The sequence below is a fragment of the Macrobrachium rosenbergii genome, chromosome 10 (assembly GCF_040412425.1).
Source record: "Macrobrachium rosenbergii isolate ZJJX-2024 chromosome 10, ASM4041242v1, whole genome shotgun sequence".
In the NCBI taxonomy this organism is placed as follows: Eukaryota; Metazoa; Arthropoda; class Malacostraca; order Decapoda; family Palaemonidae; genus Macrobrachium; species Macrobrachium rosenbergii.
The window spans coordinates 44,148,698-44,168,808 of NC_089750.1; the positions used below are offsets into that span (position 1 = coordinate 44,148,698).

The 20,111-nt window shown below is 36.9% G+C and overlaps 1 protein-coding gene across 1 annotated transcript in view; it reads left to right on the forward strand.

Annotated features, from left to right (window-relative positions):
* LOC136842612 (uncharacterized) overlaps positions 1-20,111 on the forward strand; it is a 106,628-nt gene that overhangs the window by 23,387 nt on the left and 63,130 nt on the right. The window lies entirely within an intron of this gene.

The following is a 20,111-nucleotide window of genomic DNA, read 5'->3' on the forward strand; positions in this document are numbered from 1 at the left end:
TTTTTCTAATCATGGTCAGCTTTCTTCATCACCACTTTCCCAGGTTAACATGGCATCTTCTGTGGACATAATCATTCACATTTATGCACACCCGTTTTCACTTCCCCTGCAAAAGTAATACATTAAACAGCCATTTGGGAGGGAGGGTGGGGGACTCGTGTGTATTAATTTCCTCATAAAAAAATGGTTCTTCTTGGTTGTTTTAAGTGGCTCAGTTCGACTTGAAGACATATTTGCTAAACAGCGAATATGCCCGTACAATAGAAAACTTCGAAAGAAAGACAAATGATTTTTCAGACCCAATTTTCCATTCTACATAAATAGTTTTTTGACACCATTTAATTGCACGTTCCCTTAATGTAGTCTGAAGCTTTCTTTCAGGCCTCTTAAGAGGTAATACGTTACTTCGTTAATCAAATGATAAAGCTTGGAGTATATGCATGCATTTGTACATGCAAAATATCTGCACAATTTAGCCTTTTTTTTCCTTACGTTTCACTAAAAACTGACAGTAAGGAAAATCTTACTATCTAAGGTAATGACCGGTGAGGTCAGTGACTAGGACTGAACTCTTGTTTGTTTGTTTGTGCTTTTCTATTTGTCTTTTAGGTTAGGGCTTCCAAGGTCGAAGGGAAAGTATCCATTGCTATTTCTTTTGGAAGATGAATTTCGTCACATGATAAAAGCAAATTTTCGCTAGTTTCGTTGGCTCTTGGGCCTGGCTGCTACCCGTTCCCGTTCGTTTCTGACAGCTTTGCAACACTGTCAGTGTATCCATCATGTGGCATCACAGCATTCAAAGTAGGTGAAGTTTCAGCAGATCACCATTCCCTCGTCCACAAGTCAAAAGTTATAAAACATTTTTTCACTGAAATTCTTCCGGAAAATCCTTGAGCCAGGAAATATGCAGAAATTATTCAAGTTAAAACTCGATCATAAGCATTTTCTTATGATAACATAGCGATTTTAATTTTCCCTTTGTCACGCCGTCTTATCTGAAAGCAGTGTTGTCTCTTAATTAAATAACTTAAAGCTGCATGGCATATACCAGCATTATGCAGTGTGGTGTTGACGCTCTCAGCTAGCATTCAAACAATATGTTTGGAGTATTTGTGTGCGTCAGGTCATTGTGTTCATATGTGTGTGTGTGTGTGACAAATATTAAACCACAAATATCGTTTAAAATATCGAAATCACTATACCGTGGGAATACCTTACATCCAAAGGGAATAAAAATTGATGATTCCTTTTGCCCCTGGCAAGATTCGAATCGTCGCCTGGCTTAGAAACAACACTGTCGTTGTTTCTAAACCAGGTCACGGTTCGAATCCCTGCCGTTGAAGAAGCAATTAATTACCAGTTATAATTCCTGTGGGTGTAAGTTATTCCCAAGGTACAGTGAATTCGATATTATACGATTCAATTCTTCGTACTGTTCTAGGCAAACAGTTCACCAGAGGAGCAGCCCCCCTGGCTCCGACAAGATTTATGATCGAATTAATCTGTATCTTGTGGGTTTGCTTAGCTTTTCAGGAAGCCGGCTGCCGTTGAGTAATGGAAAGGGAGTTGTAAAGATGAACATGAGAGCTAAGAAATCAGGAAATGTGTTTGGAATTTAACATAAATATGATTCCCTGAAAGACGCCCAAGTATTAGAGTGACATAAAAATGTACTTATGCTACGAGCCACTAATGCCCTTTGTCATTAAGAAGTATCGTTGCATAAAGGAAAGACGTACAAAAGTTATTAACTCTGTTAATGATCTATTGTTTTGAGGGACTGTTGTTCGGCAGAGAGAGAGAGAGAGAGAGAGAGAGAGAGAGAGAGAGAGAGAGAGAGAGAGAGAGAGAGTTACTAGGGAAGAGGTCAGCACTGTAAGGTTTGCCGGGGAAGGGTACACGTTGCCCTGAGCCTAGAAGGTGCGGTTGTTTGGAGTTACGAAAGAGGGGGATATTCATGGTGTATGGGGAAGGGATGGTTACAAGTCAAGGGGTTTGTAATGGAGGGGGGTTGGTTTATTGGGGTCCGCAGGGTGCAGGGAACCCTGTGGCGTTGAGGATTTGGGGTGAGGACGTCTGAACCGAGGAGAGGATGGGCGTGGGCGTGATTGCAGAAGAGGGGGAGTTGGTGATCACGGATCGCTGAGATGAGGACGTGAATTGTTGCATAACGTTGGGAGCTTTGGATTATGGTTATGATCTAAGACATGTACTCGTATTTGAATACAGTGTTTTATTAATGGGCAAATGATTCGAATTGCACTCTAAATCGTGTATAAGTATTTTAGTGCTTCATTGATGTAACGGATTTCATAGTTGAATATTAAACCTACACGTTATCCGTACCCATCTTTTGTTGGCTTGCTTGACATTTTTTTCTAAGTATTTTCCTGAAGTCATATGAATGCCCTGATAAAGTAGCATAAGGGTAAATGAACTAGAAGTTGAGAAAACTGACAAAATGTTCATTTGATGCGGTTTTCCTATTCCCCGCTGCATCAATCGACACAATTACTGTCTTGCATTGGATTCAGAAAGTCATGCCAGGTAATATTCTCATTGCCCAGGCATCAGGTTCCACTGTGCGTCGATTTCACGTCATTTATGTGATGATTCTCTTTTTTGCGAAGTGAACTTCAATTTTGTAATGCAACAAGGTCACCTGTATTTTGAAAGATTACTCCTAGTGTGATCAAGAGAAATAGAGAGAATTATTGAAATTTCAGCAAACATTGAGTTGAACTAGTAGCTTGAATTTTCAGTTTTTCCCTATGAGAGAGAGAGAGAGAGAGAGAGAGAGAGAGAGAGAGAGAGAGAGAGAGAGAGAGAGAGAGAGAGAGTTTACGAAGTAGAGAGAAATCAAGTGAAATTTAGCTGGTTTGAATCACAGAATTTTCAGTGCAGATGAACATCAAATATCTCATATCTGGTATATTAGAACATAAGACCTGCCTATCTAGCACAAATTTAAGTTCTCTAATGATTACTGAGATTTCGAGGTGCTGCGTAATCACTCGTTTCCGAACAAGTATGATATTTACACATCAAGGTCAACTGTGAATTTGGGAAGTCGAGGGCCGGTTTTGATGGAATGTAAATAGCTGAATCACGGTATTTTTATTATTGGTACCTTTTATGTGTATGCGCAAATATACATTGTAATATTTTTAGATATTATATTGACACGTAGATGATGGATGGTTGATATGGATTGATAAATTTTTTTGGAGAGAGAGAGAGAGAGAGAGAGAGAGAGAGACCATAAAATGAGAAAAGAATGATGAAACGGAAAAATCATTTTCTCAAAACAGTTGTTTCTTTGTCCTCAGCAGAGAGAGAGAGAGAGAGAGAGAGAGAGAGGTGGGGGGGGGGCGTTCCTTTCGGTTCCGCCAAGTCATCGTCACTCATTATCTTGACATCCTCTGCGACAACAGCTCAGTCAGAGCTAGAATCCAAAGTTCGCTCTGTTTGTGGACAAAAATTGGACGTTTTTGACTGTTAAAAAAACACGGCTTCCTATTGTTATTTACACGGAAGAAAAGACATTTTAAATGGCAAACGGAATGCATGCTTTCTGAAAAGAGTAAATCGGCGAGTATAGCTTTTCGGATGCAGTATAGAAACTTGTGACGATCAATTTTTCAGTATTCAAGGCCGTGAGAGACCAGTACGTGGTACACTGTCGTTACTCCAGTGAACAATATGAGTCCAGGAAAAATGTTTGTTTTATGGGCGAAAAAAATTAATACAATGAGATGGATTTTTTTAAAGAATGAACTGTCAACCACTATATATATATATATATATATATATATATATATATATATATATATATATATATATATATATATATATATATATATATATATATATATATATGTGTGTGTATATATAATATATTCACCCAAAGCAGTGTAAGTAATTTAAACCCTGGTGTTAGTAGACGTTAGGGATTTTTATTTCGTTAATTTTTTCCTTTACACCCAAAATATGCACAGTCACAAGGAACAAGCCTAAAAAGAAAAGGCCGTGAACTTGCTTAGCAACCGTCTACTGAGTAATAATAGAAGTTCACTTTAGTCTTTTTATTCACTTCAACTTATATCTTCACCTTCCGGGACTCCGCTACCAGTAAGACAACAACATAACACTAAACTAAATGGTCATTGTTTAAAAAAAAATACAGTAAATTAAAAGTTTGACTTATAAAGAGTTCTGCTTATTAAATAAAGGCAGAAGTTCGGCATTTGACGTAAAAGGGTAAAATTCAAAGGCGTATGTTCCAGTGGATGTTTGGATGAAACAAAGCTGTTTCTCAAGAGCTCTTATCTTGTTACTGAGCGTCCCGGTATCCATAAACAAGCCGGGTACGAGTTCTCGCTTTCTCATTTTTATTAATGTTCCTCTTCTCTTGCTAAGGTATTCGTCCTCTGGCATTTAAATAATAATAATAATAATAATAATAATAATAATAATAATAATAATATGTGCTGTTTCTCAGTATTACAGGATAATAATAATAATAATAATAATAATAATAATAATAATAATAATAATAATAATAATAATAATAATAATAATAATAAACTTGTCACGTGAATATTCAAGTAAATCTGTTGCAGAATAGCTGTCTTTTGAAACTTCATATATATTAAACTAAAGACAATAATCAGTACTGGTCCTCACACTTCTTGAGGGTTTTGTTCGACACTTTTTCTGTTAATTCGTTACCTTCACTTAGTTTTGGTTAATCCTTACTTGAAATACACAGCAAGCGTTCTTGTTAGATGAGCAGTGCTCCTTCGATGACCATAGTCGTTGCGACGACATTTGACATAAACTGATCATGCATTTAGGTGTGCGTAACAGTGTTGTTAGTCTTTCGTTATTAATGCCACTCATTTTGCTTTATTAATTTTCCTATTACCATTGAAGACTTTATTATTTTTAAAGTTAATGTAGCTACTCCTTATGCGATTGATATCACTCGACCTACTTTCGCTATAATCGTGACCGAGATAATATTATCATCATCGTTCAAGTTCTTGTCGTTGTTATTTTAAAAGAGCGCGTTATTTCTAGACCTTTGGTTAAGGTTGCTGAAGTATTCAGTGACTCTTCTCCACTGGCGCTCGAAACACTATTTTTTTGTCACCATCTTGATACTTCCTTAGCAACCTCCCCTCCCGGCTCCCACCTTATCCCCACTGCCTATGCAACCACCACCAGTCAGCACTAGGTGGATGCATCTCTCTTCCCTCTGCTCCACAGGACGGCAAAAACCATTGAGTTAGATTTCCTCTGCCGCAGAAGCGGAAATCCTGTTGCAGAGCTTGAAAACTGCAGCGTCTTTTCGGCGTACTCTAAGCAGTCCTTCAACAGGACTTCTTTGTACTGTTGCGTCGCTGGTTTAATCTCTTCTTTAAGTGGTCTCTTGAATTTTTTTATCTAAGTACTGGCGATTGGTATTAAAGGCGTACGCGAGGCATTGCTAAATATTCCTTGTTATGAATTAAGTGATGTTTTAATTATCGTACTTCTAGGGGGCATCGCTTTTAACTGTAGTATGTCTCACAGTAAAGGTTGAGTCGTAATGAAAGTGTCTTTTTCTTTCGTCGATTTTCAAGCTCCCTATGAGATAGAGTGAGCGAGAATACAACTAGAAATAAGATTAGTGGTTTCATCTCAGTAGGATTAAAATGACCTCGTCGAGGTCTCCTCCTCGACAGGTGTAGGAAGATATACATACTGATGAGGCGCTGATCACTCCGGTCTTTTGTTTCCATCCCTTCCACCAACACCTCCAATTGCGACCCCAATAATCAACCAACAACCAGGTTCACACTGTCTTCTTATGTCGGCAGCACCCAGATCAAAACTCATTTAGTTTTCACTGAACGCTTCATGTCATTTAGCACCAAATAAATACAGAAGAAAATTGGTAGCTTTGCAAATAATCTCTCTCTCTCTCTCTCTCTCTCTCTCTCTCTCTCTCTCTCTCTTCTTCCTCTTACTCGACTCTATCTTCATTCTTCTTCATTATTAAGTGGCAGCGACTCTCCACTTGACTTGTTTATTGCTGATTTCCATACGCGGTTTCCTCAGACGATTTGACTGATGACTTTTACTTCTCACTCCGCCATCCTGAGCTGTCGGATACCGAGGGTTAGGTACAAGTGTCGTTCATGTGTTTGTATTTTTAACTCTATTTACGTTTGAGCGTTTCTCTTTATCCTGGGAATGAATTTTATTTACGTTTGAGTGTTTCTCTTTATCCTGGGAATGAATTTCATTTGGTCTCCTCTAGCTATTTTGAATTGACAGTTGGTTCATCTGTAAGGAGTTGATAATGTTACGGCGACCAATTTACTGTAATTCCTTTATCTGCCAGATACAGTTGGAAACATTCAAACAGAAACAGAACCGAAATACTGGGACGGACATCTGCCTTTGGGAAGACGGAAGATTGTTTATAAGGCTGAAAAACGAGAGCATATAGCAAATTCCAAAACTTGTCTGCCTAGCAGAAGGACATGATTACCGAACAGAATAATCTGACTGTTGCTGATCTCCCGAAAGTACATCTAAGAAGTGGTGACCCGTGGGGTGTGACGAGGCTGACGGCAGAAGGCACTCGAATACTCAGGCTGCAGCATTATAACGGAATTATTTCAGTTGGCCTTGTTTGTTTGTTTTTTGATTTGGTAATTTGAACAGCCAAATACTCGTGTGGACATGGAAGAGTCCTCAAAGAAGGCTGCACAAGAACCACTCCATTATAAATGGCGGTTGTGATCCAGGGCCCTTCTAAATACTTTACTCAACGTTAACCGAATGAGGGCTCCTCCATACTGAATTATTTTGATGATCACTCGAATATGTTTCAGATTTTAGCTCTAGGAAGATTTCATTAACAATGATCCATAGTGAATTTCGAAGATCATCCGACTCCATTTCAAATAAAAAAAAAATTGGAGAAAGTTGCTGTCAAAGCAATCCATGATGAATTGGGACAGTCACCCAGATACACAGTAGATAGAAATGTTTAGGAGAGGTTGATGTTCAATCTATCAGTGATGAATTTTGATGGTATCCGAATTCATCACAAGTTTTAGCGCTTAATGGCAGTTGTATTTTATTCGATACCTTGTGAATATGGCTTGTCATCCGGATCCATTCAAGACAAATGTTTTTCCAGCGGCAGTTTCCTTGAAGTGCTTGGGTGGTCATCCGTATCCATTTCAGATGGAGATTTTTAGGAATGGTTGCCTTGAAGCCATTCCATAATTGATTTCGTAGGTCATCTGGATCCGTTTCATATATAAATTCCTAGAAACAAGTCTACTAAATCTGATACAAAATGACTATCGATGGTCACCTGGATCGATTCCAAAGAGAATGATTCTCGGGAAGGTCCACAATGAATTTGAGTGGTCGCCCGCATCCATTCCAAATGAAAAATAAAAGAAAGGCTACTTTGAACCAGTCTATAATGAAAATATATCATCTTGGTCCACACTCTGACGCAGACACAGTGTTTTATTAAATTTTCTATATCTTGGACCATTTAGCTGGTGAGTGTATCTTGAGGTAATAATGGACTCGGTTTTTTTTACCACTTATTAGAGCCCCTCAGCTGTTTGTGTGAGACTGAGACGGTCTTTGTGACAGGCAAGTTTCGGCGAGAAGACGCCCATTTGCTGGAGTGCTGAAGACCATAGGCGACAGTTGTATGCTGTATAACCATTCATAGAGAATAGTAAAGGAAGTGCTTGTGGAATGTGTATTTTACAGCATCATTTCGTCTGACGCGAGGAACATTTTGATGAACATTGAATGTTAGTTGTACCTTTTTTGATTTTTGGAGCCCTAGTGCACATTTGACAACATTGCTGTTGATTAATTTATATGTGTGTACAGCATCTGATGTTTTATTCTTGATTTTTTAATGAATGAATAAAATACAGCTTATTTTGAACGTATATCGTTTTACAAAAACATAATTGTACTCGTCTTTAATATGAAAGACGTTCATTCCTCTTTTATTTCTTTAATGAGATTCTCTTCTCATACTTTCTCAGATAGTTTATCATCATGCTTTCAATACTTATTTTAAATATTTAAAAATAAATGTTTAAATATATTTGTGTGTCGCAGTAAACAGTTGATGTATCAGTCAGCTACATTAATTTCTGATAGCCCAGTGTTTTACCTTTTAATTCTTATGTACGAGTTACAAGATTTAATTGTCTAGGTCGGCTTTCTCTCTCTCTCTCTCTCTCTCTCTCTCTCTCTCTCTCTCTCTCTCTCTCAAGCCAACTGATATTCCACCAGACTCTTTAATGTGGTATCTATTGCGTAAATATTTTAGAAGTGTCATTTTAATGTAATCGTGACTGGGGAGTTTTCTAAGCACTCCGATGTACAGCGGTTCCTTGTCCTCGCAAACACGAGAAAATAATTTTCTACACAGTTCAGTTTCCTATGAAGTTCATATATTTCTTTGTATGAGCTATTTTGTTCGCCGTTTTTCGTAAGGGCGAGATGGCAAGCTTCATTTTTTCCACCTGATATACTACTTTTCGGGTTCAAGACAGCAAAGATCCTCCTGCGTGTGAAATATGAAACGAAGGTTTGTGCCCTGTAAGAGCCAAGACTGGTGAAAGAGGACAGCCTTAGACGCCATGCCTGTTCGGCCCATCCTTCCCTCTCTTATTACATTCAAATATAAGTAGGCTTAACTGGATTCTAAGCTCCTTTTCCTTTTCCGGTGGATAACCTCGGCTGTAATCACCTCCATACTGCTATTCCTGGCTCTTCTCAGTCTCCCTTGGGACTGAAATATCTACGAGGGGTGATGGATTCACATCATTCGTGCCCTTCAAGGTTTATGTTGGGAGAGGGATCCGCCAGACCTTTCAGGCTCCTGTGGAGGCGATCAGATGACTTCCTTAAGTGATTGATTGGAATCCTGAGCTGCCTCTTAATTGGACGACTGAATAAACTGTCGTATTTCGTCAGTTTTTTTTTTTTTTTTGTCTAAATTTGATTACTTTCATCTATGACTTGAGGGTCTATATTAGTATCTGAATGTATACGAGCAAAATGAACTCTTCTATGTGTGGTGATTGATATGATTAAGTTATGAGTAAATGCCACTGAAATCCACCAGTATTTTTGTCTGATCAAATTATATACAAGTTTATGTACATTGGTTGCTTTTGCTCAGATAAAATATATATGGTTTATACGTATGGAAAAAAAAACCATTACTTCATATCTCTTGGGAAATTTGTAGCTAAAGTTTTTGATAGTAGATGATTCGTTTATGTCTTAACTCTTCATGAAACGCTTCTATATCGTAACGGTACGTCGAATTTGCAATACTAGAGATAAACCTCCTATGAATGCCGGATTTGAGCCTTTAGGGAGTAGCTCCAGAGATTAGAAAAAAATTTTTAGTGTCTGCCGTTTTATAGGTGAACACCTTGCAGAAACTCCCCACAACATTAACAGCTTCATGCACTTGCACAGAAGGTTCATCTGCAGCTTGTCTAACCCCTCGACAGACGCTGTAGGCTACCATTCACCACTTTTCTTGCAAGCACTCTAATGTTTCGTGGATATTTTGCAAAATATCCAGGAATGACATATATATATATATATATATATATATATATATATATATATATATATATATATATATATATATATATATATATGTGTGTGTGTGTGTGTGTGTGTGTGTGTGTGTGTGTATGTGTGTGTGTGTATATATATATATATATATATATATATATATATATATATATATATATATATATATATATATATATATATATATATATATATATATATATTATTCGCATGTAAGTATGCATGTTCGGGTGTATGCATGTATGCGTATAATTTTCTTGTCATGTTTACCTAAATTTCTCTTCATTATGACTTTATGGATTGGATAGTGTGCCAATGCGTGGGCTTGACGGATTATCAGTCTGTGTTGTGGCTTCATACCTCAGCTACATCGGCAAATTTCATAATTCTCTCTCTCTCTCTCTCTCTCTCTCTCTCTCTCTCTCTCTCTCTCTCTCTCTCTCTCTCTCTCTCTCTCTCCAGAGAGTGGGTCCCCAGGTTCATTCCCGGAAGAGCTAGGTAGGTTAGCTCATTGTTCCGTATATGTATTGTGCTTCCCTTGATCTACGCATAATGATTTGTCTGCTTGATAGTCAAGTGCTGTATGTCGCCGCAGAAAGTGTGGAGAGAAAGAAGGAAAAAGAAAGAATCAACGTTCCGTCCAAAAAATGGCCCCATATCATAAATGAAAAGGAGGGGCCTTGACGGTATCATCTTATCTCCTCTCCTCGGGGTTAGAACCACTCATCAGACAGATGCTTATCTGGTCTCTCTCTTCTCTCTGGGACAGTTTAATCTCTTACTGTCGGAGGTAGTCCTTTTGTAAAATTGTTGTAGCGTCCTTTTTTTTTTCTGCCCCTTTTTCCTCCCCGTGACATCCATCCAATCTCAAATATTTCTCCCGACTTTCCACGTCTGAAACCTTATGAGCAGTGTGCTGTTAAATTGCCTCGTCGCGAAATGGTTGAGAAACTCCTGAGGTGTTTTTTTTTCTCTCCTTCTGAAGGAGGTAAATATCAGTGCTCGCTTGCCGTCTCTGCACATATCGTTGACTCCGGTTTATTGTAAAAGCTCGAGTGAGCATTTTTCTGCTCTCCAAAGTGCGGTTTTCGAGATGCAATGAGAATTAAAAATATATTAAGGACTTTTATATATATATATATATATATATATATATATATATATATATATATATATATATATATATATATATATATAATGAAGAGGTTAAGTTATGGAAGTTTTCTGGACAACAGGGTCATTAATAATTCAGTGTTTCGAACATGAAAGTGACAGTCCTTGCTTTGTTGCTCTTCTCTGAAGCCACCCCCTGTCAGGCTAAACGGTTTAAACTTCAAATACACCGCACAGGATAATATGCATGCTGAAGTATGCAATGAGCCGAGTTGACCTTCAGAAGTTACATTATTTTCAAATATAGACTTGCATGAGAGACGAATAAATTGGTGGTTAGAAATGGGTGTCAATTAGTGGTTGGAAATAACTTGAGAGAATGAAAACACAGTAGCAGAGCACTGTTCGGAAAACGGCCACTCAAAGAATGGCTTTGGGTGCACAAACTGAAAGAAATGTCGTAAAGCAACACAGGAAAGTAATACCAAAGTTAAGAGCAGTTCGGGCATCGAATAACAAAAAGTGCTCTAATGATGATGATGTTTTAGGAGAGAGAGAGAGGGTTGCGGAAACAGTTGACTACACCTGTTCTTTTGTGGAGCATTTTGCTGTGGCTGTGGAGTGTGACGGCCTGCAGGGGGCGTCGTGTGAAGTTCATCAGTCTGTGCAAACAAAATGTTTGCATAGAGATGCCGCCGTGTTTCAGCTAACCTCATTGGCCGAGACCTATCTGAATAATGGCTGGACTGAATAATTGGTCCGAAGCTTCTTTAAGCAAAATCAGTGGGTTATTTGAGCATCAGTAATGATTTTGCTTAATTTATTCAGTGTCGTCAAGCCACGTTTTTTCATAACCTCAAGCAGTATAGGCTAAAGAGACAATATGAATGTAAATGCGCGTACCTGTATACGTGTTCGTCGGTTTGTGAAAACCATTCGAAAATGCATTAAGCTTAAGATTACGTTCTAAATGTCTTAAAAGTGTTCACTATCCCGATTTTATCTTGAATACAGCCAAGCAGGTTTCCTGAAGAGACTGTATCAGAATGGGTGTTGCCATGGAGCTTGGTGGACGGAGAACGAGAAGAGGCAGGAGGTGTTTTGCCACGATGACATGGCTGTTTGGTTAGCCTCTCGGGCGACAAGGTATCTTTCGAGAAGAGCGGCAGCTAGGCAGGGCGAGTTCGAAAAGGCGTGATTTTATGTTTTCCATACCCATGTTCTCATGTTATCATATGTGTGCGTGTAAATACACGCGCTTAATTATGCATATATACGCATATTTATGACATTTTGCCATAAAAACATATATCCATACGTTATCAGTATTTCTCAAAGTTACTTGTACAGTCTCCCTGTAACGTTTTGGAAAACAGTTCAATCACTTGGTTCCCAAGTAACAGTTGGGATTCACTTGCGCACTGTAACTTTGTTTCAAAACTGCTATAAATTGATTTCTCCTCTCTTTTTAAATCTCCCATGGATTTTCTAATCTCTTCCCTTGCGTGAAATGCATGACGTACCCTGTAATATATTCAAGGAATGGAGTTCATTTTATCCCAACAAGAACGAGTCTTGTACTCCCAAAATTGGCCTGAATCTTGTAATTGGATAGTTGGTGCATCGTTCATGCAACTCTTATTACGAATTGAGTGGTTTACAACCATGACAAGGAATGTTCACTCGTTTGTTTCTACTCTTTTTTTTTTTTTTCACTGCGCATGCAAGTTTGGTCACGAAACCTTCATATGATGAAGATGCTGCTTGTACTCACTTTTGTGTCCGTTTAGTCATTTTATTTTTTACGTCAATTCAACTTATTTATTTGTACTTTCCAGTTTCCGAGAGCTGCTTTGGGGCGTGAGAATTTCGTTTACGTTATTGTTGATTAAAGATTTTTTTAATAATTCATACTCATATTTATGCTCTGCATTAGTTAGAAAGAGAGAGAGAAGGTAGGGATGGAAGGAGGGTGAATGGCCCCCTATAATTTTCCCTACGCCAAACGCCAGGCCACAGGAAGTACTACTGAGCCACAACTGGCAACGGGAACCACATAAGCATAATTACAGGAGACAAAACAAGGCAGTGAGGGGATCTGGGGAGGAGGGGATGAAAGGGGGTCGAGAGATGGACAGGTGGGGAGGAAGGAAGGTGACAGGGTGTGGGGTGAAATGTAGGACGTAGGGTTGGGACTGTATTGATGATATGCCAACAAAATGAGGATTATACCGTACTCAAGGCCCTGTGTGACTCATAAGCGTCCGTATGGAGGAGGCGTACAGGAAAGGAGGAGTCAACGAATGATGTATGGGAACTGTGACCCCACCCACTGCTCACTAAACACACAGGAGAGGGCCTCGACGAAGTAATCCCCACACCTCCGGAGGTGTGGAACATCTACAAGTAATCTACAAGTAATCTACAAGTAATCTCCTCTTCCTCCCCATACGTACTTTGTGTGTATGTGTGTGTGTATATATATATATACATACATATATATATATATATATATATATATATATATATATATATATATATATATATATATATATATATATATATATATATATATATATATATATATATATGATTATTATCACTTTTGTACGTGATTCATTTATCACACATTACCACAGTGAAAAATAAGAAACGGGGTGTAGGTCCTGACCGGTTTCGACTTTATTTCCAAGCCATTGACGAAGGACTGATACAGAGTGTGAGAAGTCACAAATATATATACTACAAGAACAGTACTGACGAACATACACAACCGTTAGAGGCTCCATATCATCACTCAGGCCGGTGTCGAGGTAGGAGTGGCCTTTAAAACTCATTTGGCTAAAAATCACAATAGACTCTCAGGGGACATTGCTGATAAACAGACCATACCCCACCTCAGATCCACACCTGACAGGTGTCATGGAGGCGGAGTTTGGAAACTCATTAACATTACTACCCTCGTACTGTGTTTACAAATATGATAATCCTATTTTCATATATCTCTACTGCCTACCTTAAAGTTTAAACAATTTACAAATTTCTTTTGATATTAAAGGATCAAGTTTATACATCCCTTGACTGATATTCATATTATGGTTGTAACTTTCTTTTTATGAAGCTAGATTCAATGATGTTCCTTTCCAGTGCATTATTAGAATATACAATCCTTTTTGCCCCCTTCCCAGTTGATAGCATGATTGTTCTCACTAACATGTACAAATATACCACTGTTCCCTTGTGCATATCTCACACATTTCTTATGTTGTTCAATTCTTTTTCCAGTGCTTTCCCGGTTTGGCCAATATAAAAGTTGTCACAAGACTTACACGGAATTTTATATACACACCCTTTAATATTGTCTGGGGAGTTCTTGATAAGTACATTTTTCATTGTTGTATTGTTCTTAAATGCGACATTAACACCAAAATTCTTAAGAAGATGAGGGATATCTTTCATACTATTATTATAAGGCAGAACAAGCAAATTTTTGTGTGTAAAGGTTCTTTCTGGTTTTGATACATAGTCTTTTTTGCCGCTTCAAATGCACTGTTTAATACATTATCAGGATATTTCAATTTTTTGCCTGCATTCCTAATCTTATCTATTTCATCATCAATATATTCAGGGCTACATACCCGTAATGCTCTTAAAAACATATATGAAAACACTGACTTTTTAACCTTATTGCTTTGTCCAGAATAGAAATGCACATAGGAAGAAATATTAGTGGGTTTTCTATACACACTATATTTAAACCTACTACTATTTCTTCGTATGAGGACATCCAGAAACGGTAAGCACCCATCATTTTCCATTTCCATCGTGAATTTAATTGATGGTACTAATTGATTTAACTTAGCAAAAAAGTTTTTTACATCGTGATTCCCTGGCCATACACAAATTATGTCGTCAACATACCTAAACCATGTTACATTACGTGGGATTATGTTGTTTAATATCTTCTTTTCAAAAAATTCCATATATAAGTTACTTAACACTGGGGATAGAGGGTTTCCCATTGCCATACCAAAATTTACGTGCCATAATGGAAAACATATCAACATCAAAACATTGGAAACCAAAAAGAATTTTGAAGATCTCACGAGGAAAAAGACGACATTTTGAAGCCTCAATACCACCGGATTGGAGAGATTCCCTCCGTGAATATTGTCATGAAGATGAGGAATCAAGTGTATCGGAAACTGAAACGGAAACACGATAATAAATGAAACTGTTAATTGAAAGAAGCCCTTGGACCAACAACGCCAATCATGAATGTGTCGTCAACTTATCAAACAAACAGCTGGATAGAAATGTAACTAGTGCCTTAGGCTACGGTTTAAACTTTGCTTTATCTCCTGGCGGAAGGAACAGTGTGGAAATAACTAAAGGACTGTGTAATTTGGAAAATATATGTGATTTAACGAATGAAGAAGTGAACATGGTTAAGGGAGTGATTTATGGAAGTGAAAAAAAATCAGACACCACAAACGTCCCAAAAGATTTATGGTTGCTATTAATGAACTGAAAAAGATAAAAATATACACATGACAAAAGCAGATAAATCAGGCGCCCTTGTAATTTTAAATAAAAGTGAATATATAGAAAAAATGCAAAATCTTTTAGGTGATGATAATACATATAAAGAATTAAATAAGAACCCGATAGACAATGTGAATAGTGGTTTCAATAAGAAAGTGAAAAACCTGTTAAAGGTAACGAAAGCCTATAAAGAAGTTGTGTGACCTTCCATCGCTACCATACATGTATGGTACAATAAAACTCACAAAGCAAACTTTCCTGCCAGGCCAATTGTCAGTTCAGTTGGTTCCGCATCATATAAGCTAGCGAAGTACTTAGTAGATATTCTCAACCCATTAGTAGGTACCATCTCAAATGCAAATATCAAGAATAATGTGGACCTGATAAATAAACTAAATAGTGTAGAGATTAATAGTGAATCCAGGCTTGTAAAGTTTTTGATGTTGTATCACTATTCACAAAGGTGCCAATAGATGATCTGATGGCGTTTTTATCTGAATTGTTAGAGAACACACAGCTGGATATCCCATTTTCGAAAAGTACTTTAATTGAACTGATTAAATTATGTGTAAAGATTGTAAATTTGAATTTAATGGTAAATTTTACTCACAAAATTTTGGTATGGCAATGGGAAACCCTCTATCCCCAGTGTTAAGTAACTTATATATGGAATTTTTGAAAAGAAGATATTAAACAACATAATCCCACGTAATGTAACATGGTTTAGGTATGTTGACGACATAATTTGTGTATGGCCAGGGAATCACGATGTAAAAAACTTTTTGCTAAGTTAAATCAATTAGTACCATCAATTAAATTCACGATGGAAATGGAAAATGATGGGTGCTTACCGTTTCTGGATGTCCTCATACGAAGAAATAGTAGTGGGTTTAAATATAGTGTGTATAGAAAACCCACTAATATTTCTTCCTATGTGCATTTCTATTCTGGACAAAGCAATAAGGTTAAAAAGTCAGTGTTTTTTTATCTATGTTTTTAAGAGCATTACGGGTATGTAGCCCTGAATATATTGATGATGAAATAGATAAGATTAGGAATGCAGGCAAAAATTGAAATATCCTGATAATGTATTAAACAGTGCATTTGAAGCGGCAAAAAGACTATGTATCAAAACCAGAAAGAACCTTACAACACAAAAATTTGCTTGTTCTGCCTTATAATAATAGTATGAAAGATATCCCTCATCTTCTTAAGAATTTTGGTGTTAATGTCATTTAAGAACAATACAACAATGAAAAATGTACTTATCAAGAACTCCCAGACAATATTAAAGGGTGTGTATATAAAATTCCCATGTAAGTCTTGTGACAACTTTTATATTGGCAAAACCAGGAAAGCACTGGAAAAAGAATTGAACAACATAAGAAATGTGTGAGATATGCACAAGGAACAGTGGTATATTTGTACATGTTAGTGAGAACAATCATGCTATCAACTGGGAAGGGGCAAAAGGATTGTATATTCTAATAATGCACTGGAAAGGAACATCATTGAATCTAGCTTCATAAAAGAAAGTTACAACCATAATATGAATATCAGTCAAGGGATGTATAAACTTGATCCTTTAATATCAAAAGAAATTTGTAAATTGTTTAAACTTTAAGGTAGGCAGTAGAGATATATGAAAATAGATTATCATATTTGTAAACACAGTACGAGGGTAGTAATGTTAATGAGTTTCCAAACTCGCCTCCATGACACCTGTCAGGTGTGGATCTGAGGTGGGGTATGGTCTGTTTATCAGCAATGTCCCTGAGAGTCTATTGTGATTTTTAGCCAAATGAGTTTTAAAGGCCACTCCTACCTCGACACCGGCCTGAGTGATGATATGGAGCCTCTAACGGTTGTGTATGTTTCGTCAGTACTGTTCTTGTAGTATATATATTTGTGACTTCTCACACTCTGTATCAGTCCTTCGTCAATGGCTTGGAAATAAAGTCGAAACCGGTCAGGACCTACACCCCGTTTCTTATTTTTCACCTGTGGTAATGTGTGATATATATATATATATATATATATATATATATATATATATATATATATATATATACATATATATATATATATATATATATATATATATATATATATATATATATATATATATATATATATACACACACACACTCTCTCTCTCTCTCTCTCTCTCTCTCTCTCTCTCTCTCTCTTCTTATTCTCTTTCAGTTATTTTCATCAGACTTTTATCTACGTGCCTATAAGTAATAAAATTATCAATGCAAAAAAGATAATTTTTTCTATAGCATGGTTACTTGCCTAGAGAAGTGTCGGATTTTGCCCTGAGGTTGGTATATTTTTGCTGCGAGAATCGTAACTGTTGGCGCTTCCATTTCCTATTACATAAGAATGATATCTGATTGCCATTCTTCACAACTCTTGAGTAAGCTCCCTATAAAGACCAGTGTAAATGAACGAAGTCTGTAACACACTAATATCCTGCATGGGAGGAGGAGCCGCCTCTGATATTTTTAGCCGTTCTTTCCTTCTGGGTCCAGAGCTCAGAAACTGGCTTCCCTCCGAGCGACGCCATGCAGGATCAGATCTTTCTGTCTGATTCTCCATCACAAGCTTGATCTCGCCCGATTAGTTTTTGTCTTCCTCGGGTCCCTTCATGGGAAGAAAAGCATGGCACGGATTTTCATCGTGGTGTGAAGGGGCAACAGGATTAGGATAGGTGAGTTAAGCAGCTTGCTCTTCTGTTTGTTGGTCTAGTACAGCTTTAAACACGTTTAAGCGGAAAAGGGCAGATTGCTCTGAAATTGCAAAAGAATCTTCCATTGAACAAAACGCATATATTAATAAAGATAACAGAAAAATACAGTCGTTAAAGAAGAAGGAAGTACAATAAATAATGGGTGCTTAATCACCAAAATATTGATTTTTTATGAACTACGATATGCTTTGACTGAGCTGATATCATCTCACCTTTTTCTTATATACTCTTCCGCAGAGTGAATGCCTGATTTATTTAGGCGATAACATACAGAGGGTGAACGGGCTCGAATACAATTAATACTCGTCTAATTTCTATTCCGTGTAGTAAAATATAAAACCTTTTGCATACACTTCTATGGGACGTGTTAAGGAATGTTAAGTAGGAACCAACCTACCTGCATGCAGGTATACGATGCTGCTCGGAGCTATAGCCGCATAGTTTCAACTGCGCGTTATATAAGAAGACGTTGGGAGATTGGAACAGGTCACAAGGCGCGCCGTGTCCTTCAAAACAATGCTTGGGTATGTCCTGTGCCCACGATTCACTGGATGACCTCTGTGCCCCTACACTCTGTTTCCATGTTGTTCAGACTGAGGCCTCTTTGCTAAATCTTGTGAAATATGGAAAGGATGCTCTGTCGATTCAAGTGATTGTGTGAAGGTACTTTTAAAAGTTGGGCAGTTTTCAACTGAAATTTGTTTTCTTTGATTTCAAATGGTGCCTTTTCCAGTCTCTTAAAAACTTCTTTTCAGGAAATTCAGAGGTTTTGTTTTCTATTCAAAAATTTAAATTTGTTGTAATTTTGAAATGTATTTAAGTTTTTTTCATCATTCTCTCACCTCAGGCTGTCTCTTAGATGATTTCTTCACTTGAGCAGAAATCGCCTGGCGGTTTTCGGAAGTTTGACAGTTGTTAAAAAAAATTTTTTTTAAATCCTTCTTTAATGGAGTAGGACTTTAAACAATAAACAAATAATAAAGGGAAAATAATTTAAGCTTTTATGAAAAAGTTCCTGCGACATTTATGAGAGACCCTTCTGTATGGTGTCTCAGAGTGTGGATTTTTAGTCGTTACGGTGTAACATCTTTCATGATATGAATTAATTAGAAGAATCTACAGCCTCTGACACTCGATTTTTTCCACCTATGCGAAATTAACCGGACATGAGCCTCTTGAACATCCATGGGGCAGGGCGCGGGACTAGCAACCTCACCTTATAAAGAACTGCTGAAGCCGGAAGGAAAAAGGCGTATTGTAATTTTATTTGCACATACGCGACAGCCCCTCAGTGGACTCTCGGCTTCTCAATTTCCCGGATGACATTTAAATCCGAAATGGGTCATACAATGAAACTTTTCCAGGCCAGGATTCGAAACTGAGATGGGGAAGAGTTAATGAATATGGAACCACTGAGGAGTTGGACTCACTCCTCCATAACCTCAGATCGCAAGCTAGAGGAGGAAAATTTTCCTTGCATTTCAAATTTTCTGTGGAACACTAATTTAAAATTACTGTTTAACTGAGAGGGAAGCAGTTCATCGTGTGTCCGTTATACTTACAAACTTTTAATGAATGTGACCAGCTTATTTTGTAATATAGATAAATAAGTATATATTTTATATATATATATATATATATATATATATATATATATATATATATATATATATATATATATATATATATATATATATATATATATATATATATATATATATATATATATATATATATATATATATATTTTATATATATATATATATATATATATATATACACTCACTCACATACATACATTTATATTTTATATATGTATATATATATATATATATATATATATATATATATATATATATATATACTCACATACATACATTTATATTTTATATATATATATATATATATATATATATATATATATGTGTGTGTGTGTGTGTGTGTGTGTGTGTGTCATTATGTATTGATATTTATTTATTGTCCTACTTGAGCTTTGTTGGGTGTGGCACAGATGTCTAAACCTAGCGTTGTTGTTACTTTTAAT